Source organism: Lytechinus pictus, chromosome 3, assembly GCF_037042905.1.
Source record: "Lytechinus pictus isolate F3 Inbred chromosome 3, Lp3.0, whole genome shotgun sequence".
Taxonomy (NCBI): Eukaryota; Metazoa; Echinodermata; class Echinoidea; order Temnopleuroida; family Toxopneustidae; genus Lytechinus; species Lytechinus pictus.
Window position 1 is genome coordinate 7,652,186 of NC_087247.1, and position 13,543 is coordinate 7,665,728.

The 13,543-nt window shown below is 34.6% G+C and overlaps 1 long non-coding RNA gene across 1 annotated transcript; it reads right to left on the reverse strand.

Moving 5' to 3' along the window:
• Positions 1-4,360: 4,360 nt before the first annotated feature.
• LOC135153507 (uncharacterized) lies at positions 4,361-12,049 on the reverse strand. Its single transcript, XR_010292888.1, has 4 exons — positions 11,973-12,049; positions 5,103-7,349; positions 4,771-4,873; positions 4,361-4,718 (listed from the first exon to the last, which is right to left on the reverse strand). It is a non-coding gene; the product is annotated as an uncharacterized LOC135153507 (long non-coding RNA).
• Between the last annotated feature and the right edge of the window lie 1,494 nt (positions 12,050-13,543).

The following is a 13,543-nucleotide window of genomic DNA, read 5'->3' on the forward strand; positions in this document are numbered from 1 at the left end:
CAGAAAATCCTTATTACGGATGTAGTTTACATTATCTTTTTCGAACGATTCTTAATTTTTTATCCTAGTTTAGCTAGCTTTCCTTTAGAAATCGTGCAATAAAGTGTATGGTGTAAGTTCAAATTATTAGGGCGAGAAAGTGGAGCGACGAAACAAGTGCTGGGGATGGAGGAGGGGGGCGGTAGGATTATTTAACAAGTTATTAGCTAATCATAGCACTTGGTGGCAGTAAAGATGAATTCTCACTACTTTCCTGTAATTTATTTATTTTTTCTTGATAAGTTTGTGCGTGGGAGCGGGAAGTATATCCCAATCCTCAGATTTACGTCTGTGCAATATGCGACATGATGATGCTTTTTTGTTATATATATGAAATGTTAATTTTTTCCAATTTTTGTCTTTATTTTATTCCATGCATATGTATTGCAATATCTAACTTGTAATAAAGTAGTCGCATCAAATCAGTAGTCAATTCTATTTCTTTATTCTTGGAGAAAAAAATTAATAATTGTGAGTTCATAGATAAAATGTGGCAAGATCACCGGATCGGTCAATAAAAAAATTGAATGTTTTGGTATGGAAAATAATCCAAAATTGATTTTGATTTAGAAAAACAAATCATACCGAGTTATATTTCAGCCTGAGATATTGGATGAAAGAACACATCTTTGGTTTCACATCACTAGCGTACCTACGGGGGGGGGCAGACTGCCCCCCTGACGAGTCACAACCCATGCAAGGGACATATCCCTGCCCCCCCTGACGAGTGTTGAAGACCTTTTTTTTTTTTTGCTTGTCAATTTTTTTTCTGGTACGAAATCCTTTATTTGTAGTAGAAGATTTTTTTTTTTTTTGGGGGGGGCTTGTCTCAAATTTGTTTCTGGTACGAAATCCTTTATTTGTGGTTGAAGACCTTTTTTTTTTTTTTTTTTTTTGCTTGTCAAATTTTTGGCGGACGAATTTGACCCCCCCCCCCTGTGGAAAATCCTAGGTACGCCACTGTTTCACATCAAATTTGTCATGCGCACAATACTATTAAGGAAGACGTAATTTGGAAAGAGAACATTTTGTGTGGATTGTCTACAAGAAAAAGAAGAAAAAATAATAAAAGAGGAAGATGAGGATGAGAAAGAGATGAGGATGAGAAAGAGAAGTGGAAGAATAAATGAAAATGAAATGAAGAAGAATGAGGGCATGCTGAAATTGAGGAGGGAAGCATTTTAAGCAGTTACATGAATAACATACATATAAGACTAACAGACACCACTCATTCATGGTCAAAAGTGAATTTCACTTTGCATTTTATTCTTAATTCATTTACAGAAAAAAAAGCTTGGAAAAGAAATATACACATATAAATCATATATGACAGTTTGCCCACAAATTGCATTGTATTTCACTTACAGCTCTGAATCCATAGAATCAGGTACACTTTGGGGCAAAATTAAAAATTAAAATATTTCAATGATAGCTATTTCATTGCATGAAATAACAAGAAAATTACTTTTTACAATCGAGACAAAAACACATAATCAGACAAACTTGATGCACCATTGACATAACTGAAGAAACACTGCTTCCAGTCGAGATTTGATTGGCATTTTCAAGGATTAAATCAAAATCAGTACATCTACGGAACTTGGTTACGGATGATTTTATTTTCTGCATTTACTTTATTTCCATACGACTGTGTGGAACTGAAATGTAAAATCACATATTTTCGATAATAAAATAATATGCAAATTTCAATAACTTATTAACTCTTAATTTCTTCAGAAATTAATTTGCGTTTTATGTAAGTGTTTATTACATAAATTAACAAGCATGAATTTAGTAGTTTTTTTAATCATGCATATACGGTAAAATCATGTTGTCTTTGAGTTCATTTCTTACAAGCCTACAAAATTCATGGCACTATAAAGATATCTAAAAGATGTAATGATGTATGAGTGACAAGTGAAAATGTTAAGTGATGAAAAAGTTTATGAAAAAGCTACATCCCAACGCTAGAAAGTTCATCTAAGCCAAATTTTCCATACATGTTCTTATCCTGAGAATCTTTTTCATGAAGTGAATTGTCATTGATTTTGATTAATATATGTTACAAGCTACTATATTCCTTGTATCTGACTGGCTGACAGCAAAGTCATCAGTGAAAATCACCACCAATACACTTTATGAAATGCTAACTACTCACTGGCCTGAATTCACAGAGGTGGTTTTGAATTTATTGTTAGAACCATGGTTTATGCACATTGCAGGAATAATGAAGCTTGATGAGTTAATTGAGAAAGGGTCTGATAATAAAAAGTGGCCCCAAACAATAACAGAAAGCATGAAATGCTACATAAAATGATAGATTCAAAAGCAACATGGTAAATTTGAGCTATTATGTCTGAATTACTGTTGCCATGTCCTGAAAGCTTTTAGTGTAGGATACAGAAAAATGTTTTAAAAATTAGTAATTTATTTTCATATTCACTACTGGCTTGTGAGATAAACTAGGCAATGCAATGTAAAAAAATTAAATTTGGTATTTGAAAGTTTACACATGGTTAGAGTCGAGAATTTATTTTATTGATAGTTGAACAAGCAAAAACACAAACGCTCGATATATAGACGGAAAAAACAACAACACCCACACAGAATAGTGAAGCTTGGATGGATTTAAAACAAGATTTAAATGGATTAATGCAAGTGAGAACACAAACATGTTTTCGGCTTGGTTCCAAAAATAAATTAATATATTGGCATAAGTCAAACATCACATGCCTTCTTGTGTGGTTAGAATTGTGATGAGTTTGATTATATGTTAATTACTTTTAATTGGAAAGGGACCCCCCCCCCTCAATTAGGTATTAAACTTTGTCAGTTTTGTTAAATTACACACTTCTAAATAACAAAGCTTTTTAAAATGGAAATGGAAACACAAGTGTCAGTCCCATTTATATTTAAAGAGTAGAAAAATAAAATCGAAAATATACACCTTTAACTTTCCCTCAAATGATCTTATGAAACATCATAAAGGGGGGGGGGGGAACCCCCCCCCCCCCAAAAAAAGCCAATACATCATCATTCTTGCTACCTTCATCTGACTTATATCCCCACTTCTAACACAATATAAGTGATATCAAAAGTCAAGTAAAATTCAGCACAATGGTCCCACAGTTCACCCTTTAGGACATCATCACAATGTAATTGTGGAAAGTATAATCACCATTTGGCATTTCCAGATCCAATGAAAATATAAAAAGGTTCAAGAACTGGAAAGTACAATGGATCAAATCATGGATCGATAAAGTCCATGATGACATTCATCAAGACCATGGTTCCACAGGAAAGAAGAACCGAGTAAGCACCGACTTGAGGGTCTGCCCCCGAATACGTATCCCAAGGTCAAGTTTGGCATACTGTGTCAAGAGGCTAGACAACTTGTTCAGTGGTGACAGAAATGTGCAACAATCAACCAAAAGAGCTGTAACAGGAAAATTCAAAATCTGTCCAATCACAATACTCTCCCCATCTGTAGATTTTAAGGCCTTGTTCTGACCTCATAATACCTGATAATTTATCTTAAAAGTGCATTCACACATATGTGAACCAGATAAAGTTCTTGTAGTTACGAACAAGACAATATGACTCTTGCTTTCTTATTGAAAGTGTTATGGCTTCTTCTTGCTCCATATAATCACATCAACAGTTGTTTGTAAATGGCCGTCTCTGACCTTCCTGTGAAAGTATCTCCAAATTTGCAGGAATTTTGTGATATCTGGCGGGTGTGAATTAAGGCACCTCAGGACTCACTGAAAAGCCAGAACAAGAAAATTCATACATGTTCTTGATGTGAAAAGACCAGAAGATTTGATTTACTGCTAGTGTCATCTGCAAAGTTCGACATACAGATCTTTGCCGATATGACTACAAATAATAAAACACTAAGATAAAAAGGATACCCAGTTTCATACAACTTTTCATCTATGACAATAACCATAAATCTTTGAGGAATTTTCTCATGGAAAATGAAATTGCAGGATTTACTAATAATATAAACTTGTAACTTGCCACTGTTAACAAGCTATATATGGAAACGGGTAACAGGGCCATGGACCTTGCTGCATAAATACTAACATCGATGTTAACTATGCCATCAATGACACTTTCACAATGGGGGGTGCTATTTTTTTTTTGAGAGGGGGCACTTGCCATTTGCCCCTATGCCTTTCTGCTTGCATAGCTCGACATAGTCGACATGCAACCACTTTGTTAGAAATGTAAATGGTGGTGGTGGTGATTTTTTCCTGATCACTTATACACTTTTCACACTGCATTTCCTTAACCCCATACTATCTTTTTTTTGTTTCACACTGTCTTTCTTAACCCAATAATATTTGCTTAGCGGGGGTTAATGCCTGAACCTCGGACTATCACACAGCTCATGAATATTGATAATTTTGCCACACAGAGCGTGATTAACGTGCAAGTTCCACTTCTGTGATTGGCTAATGCTTAGCCCCACTCTTCCTTAGCCCGGTTTTGTTTCACACTGCATCTCTCAGCAACGCAATTGTGGTGCTAGCACCGCAATTAGCCGGCTAACCCTGCTTGTTTGCAGGGCCAGATAGGTCCGTACTATTTACTGATTACCATGCTAGCCCACTTTTCTAAAACGTAGTGTGAACACGAAGTGGCCTAAGCTTAACCCCGGGAAATTGGTGGGGCTAAGACCCCCCTTAGCCCCACCAATTTCCAGGGGTGAAGGAAAATATGTGCAGTGAGAAAAGCATAATAGAAAGCATGAATGCTTGTAAGCAAGCAACGAGAGGACCAACAGCTTAGGGTCCTCTCCGACGGCCCTGGTGATGAGGAGAACTGCCTTTATACTAGTCCAGATGCTGGACCTTCGAGATTTTGTTTTCCTCCACACACTGCGCTCTAACCACTGTTCGCTTTTCCTACACACTGCACTAACCCATTGATCGCGCGATCCCCAAATTAACCCTAGGGGAAATTGGGGGATCGCGCGATCAATGGGAAAAGCGAACAGTGGTTAGAGCGCAGTGTGTGGAGGAAACAAAATCTCGAAGGTCCAGCATCTGGACTACCTTTATACACCAAAGGGCACTAGAGCACCAAATGAGAATCAAACCCAGGTCACCAGAATCTGAAACCCCTGCTCTATGGACTGTGACACAATGAAGAATATTTTTTCTTAAAAACAGGAAAGGTATTACAATATAAGTCCATTATTTGCACTGATTTCAGATGTCAATTAAGGAAGAATAAATGGGCAGCGTAAACAAAGAGTGGATAGACAGACGTCAGAATGAGGTATGACCAATTTCCCTTAGCTGTCATTATGTGTTTCTCATATTGAAAAAAAATATAATAAAAAATGAAAATTCTAAAGAGATATACAAATACATTTTGCATTGTCTTCATAATACATACCTTTAATGTTTACATATAATCAAATCATTGAAGAAAATGTATAATTTGTTTACTTTCTTTTTCAGATATCAATAGCAAAAGACCACAACCAAAAATATCTTGAATGCAAGAATAAATAAAATTGGTTGTCAAATTATTTTACCATACTGTGGATCCAAAAATCAAATACTTTATTATCATTTTGCCTCTTAGCATCTCATAAGATGATCGTCAATATTGAATATATAACATATATATTTCATGATTTTACGTTGAAAAAAAAATACACATGGCATTGGCAAGTAACATAATACTACGACTGAGAGAGCTTAAAAAATACTTTTTTTACTCCATTTTCCCTGCATATTGGATGAGTAGGTCCATGTTACAACTATAATTCAACTTTCTGAGACATGAAAATTCCATGTGTGAATAAAAAATTATTTTCCCCAGGATGGAGTCGAGACCATAATTCCAAATCAAAAAGCAGCCAGAAAGCTTCCCCCGTAGACTTTGCACATATGACTTGGGCCAAGGCTAGCCTAGACCCCATTCATAGGCCTTTGTGACTACGACATATATGACTGTATTTGTTTGTTAAGATCAATTACTTCAGCAAGTCTTCTTAAAGGCATTTACATTTGCCCAATCTAGCAACCACTTGTCAAGCAATTCATATTCTGATTAACCCAAGTATGTAAACAGATGAATACAAGGGTCGGTTTTTTTTCAACTGCGATCCATTTAACTGTTATTCATTGTGGAAACTGGTCCAGGATTTTGAAGTAATATTTCTCATGAAGTGGCAATAATTAACTAAACCATTTCCAATAAAGTACTTTTTTTTGCTGATTTGATCTAAGACCTGAAAGAAATTGCAACAGAATGCAATAAAATAGAATTAATCATTAAATGACTAAAAAAACAAAAAACAAACTAGTCATTTCCTTTGACCTATTCAAAAGTATGTTGTTATCTAAAAGCAAGGTTTACAAATGATATAGTTCCTACACAAGAAATAATGCCTTGTCCTATATGTTTCCTAATATAAAACATAACATGTACAATAATGATGTAGTAAAAACATTACCATGCACAATGCTAGCATTTGCAAACGAAGTATATTGCTCATAAGAGGAAGAATAAAAAGAATGCAATGATAAGAAAATAAAAGAGTACTGAACATAATATAACAAAAATATTGGTTCACAAATAATATTCGTCATCTACTCAGCATGAATCCTTTGATTGCCATTTTTAAATTTGTTATTTCTACTTTATTTCTCTGAGACAATGAGGTGTGCAATAAAATAATCACCATATAAAAAAAAAGAAGCCATTTGGTATTCATTAAAGAGAATTATACTAATACAGAATCATCATTTCTGAAATCGGCAGCAACATTCATGGTTCATATGAAAGGAGTGAAAAGATTCATGCATATATGTATTAATATGCATCATGACCCGTCTGATTCACCATGACTTGTCAGCAGGAGTGATGAACATGTGCGAACCCTGTGGTTTCGCCTCAAGTATGACTCAAAGCCAATCAGTGAGTCATCACCTGCCATCGTCATAGTCCACACAATCCTCACGCAAGGCCTCACTCTTCGTCCTTGACTCACGATGAACTTGACATTGGTAAAACGTCCATCATACTTTGCAGCAAAGGCCAGAGATGCACTCCTTACAAAAATATTCACATCAATCGATGATTGCAGGCAGGTCCCTGGTTACGACTTCTTCACCGTACAATGCTTTAAAATAACTTTCTATTTACAGGCTTGCATTGAAGTCTAAAAGGATTGGCTCCGAGGCCTTGTAATGTTCTTAGATAGCCAGAGTAAGATTAACTTGGCTTTAAGCTTTCTCCCTATGTCATGAAGCTATCACAGACTTTTTGGCAGATTCAAAGAACATCTGAAAGAAAAAAACAAGACAAAAAGAAAAAAAACCAAATATTATTTTTTCATCAATCATCCTTGGAACAATATCATCAACTCTTCCTGCTCAATGTGGTAAAATTCAAACTTCCATAGAAAAATTGACTTCATTGGTTGTTGCCATGTTTGTTTTTATTATCATTGATGGAAAAGTAATGATGAAAGTTCATAATTTGAAAAATATTAGAAGATAGTCATATTTTTTTGGTCCTAAAGATGGGCTCTGTTGCATGAAAAAGATATATGCGTTTAAAAGCAACTTTTCATTAGAAAATCAAGTACAAGTCCCAAATCTGTGCTTTTGATTGGTTGAAAATCAATTAACAATTGATTTTAACTCTACCAGCAAGGGGGCCAGGTGCTCAGATTGACTGCTTGTGGAATAAATGCTAAGAATCAATGTTAAAATCGTGACTAAAGAAGTACAGGCCTACCAGTCGGTCCCATGGCACTTGCCCCGGCGACAATTGCTCCGCTGTAAATTCCACACACTAATCGAATTACCAATTGTACCTTATCCTAAACCTAACATGTAAAACCGTATTGCAACTTTAACCCTGTATCTTAGACGAAATAAAGCCCGGAGCAATTGTCGCCAGAGCATATGTCGTGTCACCCTACCAGTCACTACCTTCTTGTTGAAAAAAAAAGAGGTATACAGTGTTATCTTCCAATCTTCTTTCCAATTTCTTGCAACATTATAATTTTCCTTTATATTTTGTCAACCTAAGAATAAAAAGTATGATTGTACTATATTAGATTTTGGACGATGGTACGAAATAAAACCTCTGTTAATGGGGGAGGTCACCCCGACATTAAGCTCACTATGGTAATCAGCAGAAAAATAAGAGATATATATTCATGAGTTTTCGTTGATTTACGGATTTAAAAAATGCCATTAAAAAAATGAGGATATACTGGTTGCTGTCAATGCATAATCATACACTTTATTTCAAGCACAATTCTCTGAAAACATTTTCAATCAACAGGAACCCTTAAAATAAAAGTTTATGGAGTTCATATTACAGGACACATGGGGGGGGGGGGGATTTCTCCTCATGTGACATCATAAAAACAATACTGAAGAAATTTGTAACACCGTATTTATTTAAATTGATGGATTTTCACAACATTTTCATTGAAAGTAAATATTTTTCTCATGTTATGCTTTCGTTATTAACTTGGCTTAATGACAAGGTGAACAAAAAGTTCCCTTATTTCTTAGTCACAGGATCCAAAAACCTAACTTGACATCCTCCATCTCCACAGAGCAAACTGATGCAATCCTCTCTTTCTCCGTCTGAGTGATGACAGGGGGAATCCCCCAATCATACTATCTACATGAGTCACTCAGTCTTCAGGGTATCCCAACTATTTGTTCATTCTCTCAAATAGCATTGTAATGAATATTGATATCAATCTTCAGGGATGTGGTTCAGACCACAGCTTTTTGGTCAAACAAGAGTTTCTTGTTTGATTGTTTGACCGACTCCAACACTTGGATGTTACTTTATGACAAGCCATGAAAGGAAACTGCGGGGGAAGTTTGCTCTTGAAGACGGATCACTTCAAATTTCTTCGTGACTAGCCAAGTTATTACAGCCCGAAGGAAACAAACAATTTTTTTTTTAATAACAGTGCCCTCATTATCGGAATCGCCCTTGTGCCAAGAAAGATGCATTACGATGAGGGAAAGATGAAAGATGATGGAATTGCAACACTCCCAACCTGAGCACACCTACGTTATGAATCATTCAAATAGCATAGTGCAATTTCATGGAACATTAACAATGTCTTACGAATTTTGACTAGGTGACAATTTGAATTACAAGTGCATATTTCAAACACAGTTGACACATGCTTAAGATTAACATACATAATTTTCTCTTTTTTTCTTGCAGTTAGTGTTTTCTTTTTTTTTCTTCAATATTTAGGAAATTGCTCATAATATCCAATGTGAAAGAAAAAAAAAATTGTTTTTCAACAAGCAATTTTGCCTTGTTTTCTATGTACACACAATTTATGTACAGTAATATTCAATAATCACATAAACAATTTTTTTACTGATATAATGCAAACCTATTAAATTAATTGGCAATTTTCATTATTTCTTAATGAATGCTATAAATCATCACATTTTTCAAAATAAAATAAACAAATCTCTTTTAACTATCATCAATTAGATTTAATTCAATTATAATATTCCCTAGTTTAAACAACCATCATGAACCATGAGTCATACATGCAAAATGTTATATGCTTTTTATTTTCCTAGCATCTCAAATTACATTGGCAGCTACATTTTACTGCTGCTTGAACAAGCAGGCCTAAAAAGGTGGTGCTGCACCAGCCCGAGTTTGCTCAATCTTGAGATTTTAGCCCGATCGGCCCTCTTCGCAATTAATCTCGAGATTCAAGAAACCCCCGTCTCCATCATCGCAAGAAGAGCGATGTATCCCTGCATTATGGTCTAACGCCATGAATAAATAATCCCGAGTGCATCTGCACCTGCGAATTAGTGGGATAATTCGTAAAATAGCTCGCTATTTTGCAATTAATCCCAAGTTGACTTGGGATTGCAATTTTGAGATTAATCCAGCGAACTAGCGCGATAATTGCATCTCCATTACAAATAATCTCGATATTGTTCAGATCGGGTTAATTTGCCAGGTCAGAAATAGCGCGCTAATTTGAAAGATCGGGCTGGTGCAGACAGCCCTAAAGATAGCAATTGAAGCAGTGTTGAGGTTTGGACACTATGGCTCATGGATTGTTTTTCACTTTGTACTTTTTGGGGTCAAAACAGATATTCAGGGGCAGTGCTACAGGGGGCCGGGGAACCACCACTCCTGAGATTTTTGAAGTAGCGGAGGAAAAATTTGACAAAAAGGGATAAAAAGGAGAATGAATCGGGAAGAAAATGGGAGGACTAAAAAGAGAGGTTATGTCAGTTCATAATACCCCTTGTATTCAATTGAGAAAATCAAATTATTCATCTTGCCCCCCCCCCTCCCCCACATATCAAAGTATTCTTGCATTGCCCTAGTATATACAATAGTCATACAAAGAAGCATGATTCATACCATTGTCACATTGGTTCATTGTCCATGGTTTGACCACACTTTATCATGGCTTCACACTGTGGTCACGTAACTACACATTTCTAATTAAAAACATTTGAATCATGCAGAGATGCTGCTGAGTTTCGTTCATACACTAAAACTCATTGTTACTCATATTATGTTCAATCCCCCCCCCCTAAAAAAAAAGTGAGTCACTATTCCAGTGGTGCCCATATTATATGCAATCATTAAATTTGGAATTTAAGTTTTCAAAGGGCTAAATTATTTTTCTCAAAAGAAAAAAAAACAAAACACAGAGAGTGCATTACACATATTATTCTTTTAAAAGTAGCAGGGGGGGGGATATTAGATTTGAACATGGAAAAAAAACAGAGCCCACTTTCTCAACACTTTTTATCATTTACCTTAATATCATAATCCTTCCAACCAAACTTGACTGAAGTTTTTTTTTTATAAATCTTTTGATGCCAAGCAGTTGCATCCATTTTCCCCCCCGTATTTTGTGCTTGACATGTATCTATCCAGACACTGACAGAGATATTTACCTGCTAGTACCAGACAGAATCTGATAAAAACTTTATTAAATGATTAAATTTAAAGTTTAATTATCAAACGCAAAGTTTCTACAGTTCAGAGTCAACATGTATGAAACACGTCCCTGGTGGGCAAATAGACAAACATGTAACCCAATGAAAAAAGACAAGAATATAATCCGTTCACTTTGGAGCAGCTGATCAAATCTAGACCTAGCTTTGCACCTGGCTAATTTCAGACTCAGCTATTATTTGTGGCTGACAAAAGAAGTTGTCTTATATTGTAATTTTATTGAGCCTCACACTTTTGATTCTATAATGATTAATAAGAAAAATAAAGTAATAATTGTTGAGTATACAAATTTGTCAGTCATGCCTAGAATATTCAGAAGGCATAATAAACCACAGCCTTACATGCATATCAGCGTTTCAGCTGTGCTGGAAACTCATGAGGTCATATGAGATATTCAGAAAATTTAACAATTTATTGCCTTTTGTGCAATGAAGTTAAAGGGCAATCATCACCTGAACCAATGCCAATATATTTCAGATCATCGGATGAAATCAGAATAATTAATATAAAGAATACAGGGTATATATATCTATTCGTTTTTAATAGTTTTTTTATATTTTTTTTCAAAACAAGCAAAATTTTAAAGTCATAGCTTCTCATTTTACATCCGATTATACTTAATTGATTTTTCTCTATCCATTGAAATCAACTTGTCATTGGGGTGGACTGGTCCTTTATGGTACATGTCATTTTGTTATAAATTTAAGTTGAGGTTTTAAGTGTGATTGTTACAATGCATCAGAAAGATTTACAAACAAAATGAATTTATGAATGGACTCACAATTCAGTTTTGCTCACTTTTTCCCCATGGAATGATACATGATAAACAATACATAGTAAACATGTACTGTATATCATTTATTTTGTGCTGTTTAATTGCATGATACATTCCAATCTTTTAATTTACTTACCTTACAAAAACTCTTGAAATTTTTGCCATCCATTTCTTGAAGAGCTTGACAAAATGCCTGTGATATTAAGAAAATGTAAAACAAACACAATTATACAGACAAGGAAATTAAAAGTTAAACTTCAAGGTTCCCCCTTTTTTTTTCTTCGCTCAAATTTGCATCTACAGCAAGATTTTTGCCTGAAGACATCGTCTAGACACCATATCTGAACTCCAGACATTCCCAAAAGAGAAGTCACAAAACATGAAATGTCCTCATATTCATCCTTTTGTATTAAACAGGGTGGAGCGGCAGGTAGGCACCTATCAAATATCATCATTAAAGGAATGCTCCGGGTAGAAAAAAATTTATATCTAAAGAAATAGAGTAAAATTCAGAGCAAAATGCTGAAAATTTGATCAAAATCGGATTACAAATATCAAAGTCATTGAATTTCAGAGATTTGCATTTTTCGGAGAAACAGTTCTATTCTTTTTTTCTTATGTTATTACATGAAATCGTAATTGTTTTCATTTTTTTTCATAAGTGTGTCAATGATGTGTCTCCATTATTATGAGATAAGTTGCAAGAAATAACTAATGCAAGTCTTTAGAATTTAATAACTTCGTATTTGTCATCCAATTTTGATTAAATTTTCTGCATTTTGCTCAGCAAATTTTACTCTGTTTATTGAGATATAAATATTTTCAGCCTGGAGCATCCCTTCAATATCATATCTATTTTTGTTTTTCTTATTTCTTATTTTTTCTTATGCTTCTTATTTCTTCATCACTTAATTGATATCATTACTACTTTTGGCTGTTACTGAGCCAAGGGCATTAAATATAATCACAAATACAACTCAGAACTACTATATATCATGTCTGGAAAGCAAAAGACATTGAACTGTAAATGACTATTAAACAATTCAATTGGAAAGAATGAAAAGTGAATCATTTCAGAGCCATTCATTTATTGGTAATCATTCAAAGAATAATTTAATTAATTAACGAATCTGTCAACTAAAAAGAACTTGCTTTCAGACATTATATCATCTTCGTGGAGCTGTATTTCAATGATGATCATTAAAATAATTGAACATGGTTTGATGAATTTGATATGTATTACAGGTGACAATGTGACAGGATTGCCTCTTCAGCCAAATGTGTAATGCTATTTTTGCTAAAATGCAATATCAATGTAATTGCATTATATTAAGACTGGACCAATATTACAGCAAGGGTGTGAGAAAAAGTTTCAATTTGCTTTTGTGCAATACTGATGTCATTGGAAATGAATTTATTTCTTTACATTTGTGTTCCTCATTAAATCTGCTACAGATAAGAAAATATCATTGTTTAATGGGATGCCTTTGATACCCAAGCAAACATAATATGGCTCCAACAGGACAATGATGATCAAATCATCTTCATGCTTCCTGGCACAGATAAAAAAAAAGCCGGAGATGAACAAGACAGTCATTTAATATTTCCACATTTTTTCTTTTGTTTTATGGTATGCTTGACTTCCATTATATACCAATGAATGAACACCATCTGTTCGTAGAATTATACATCATGGGGGAATCCCCA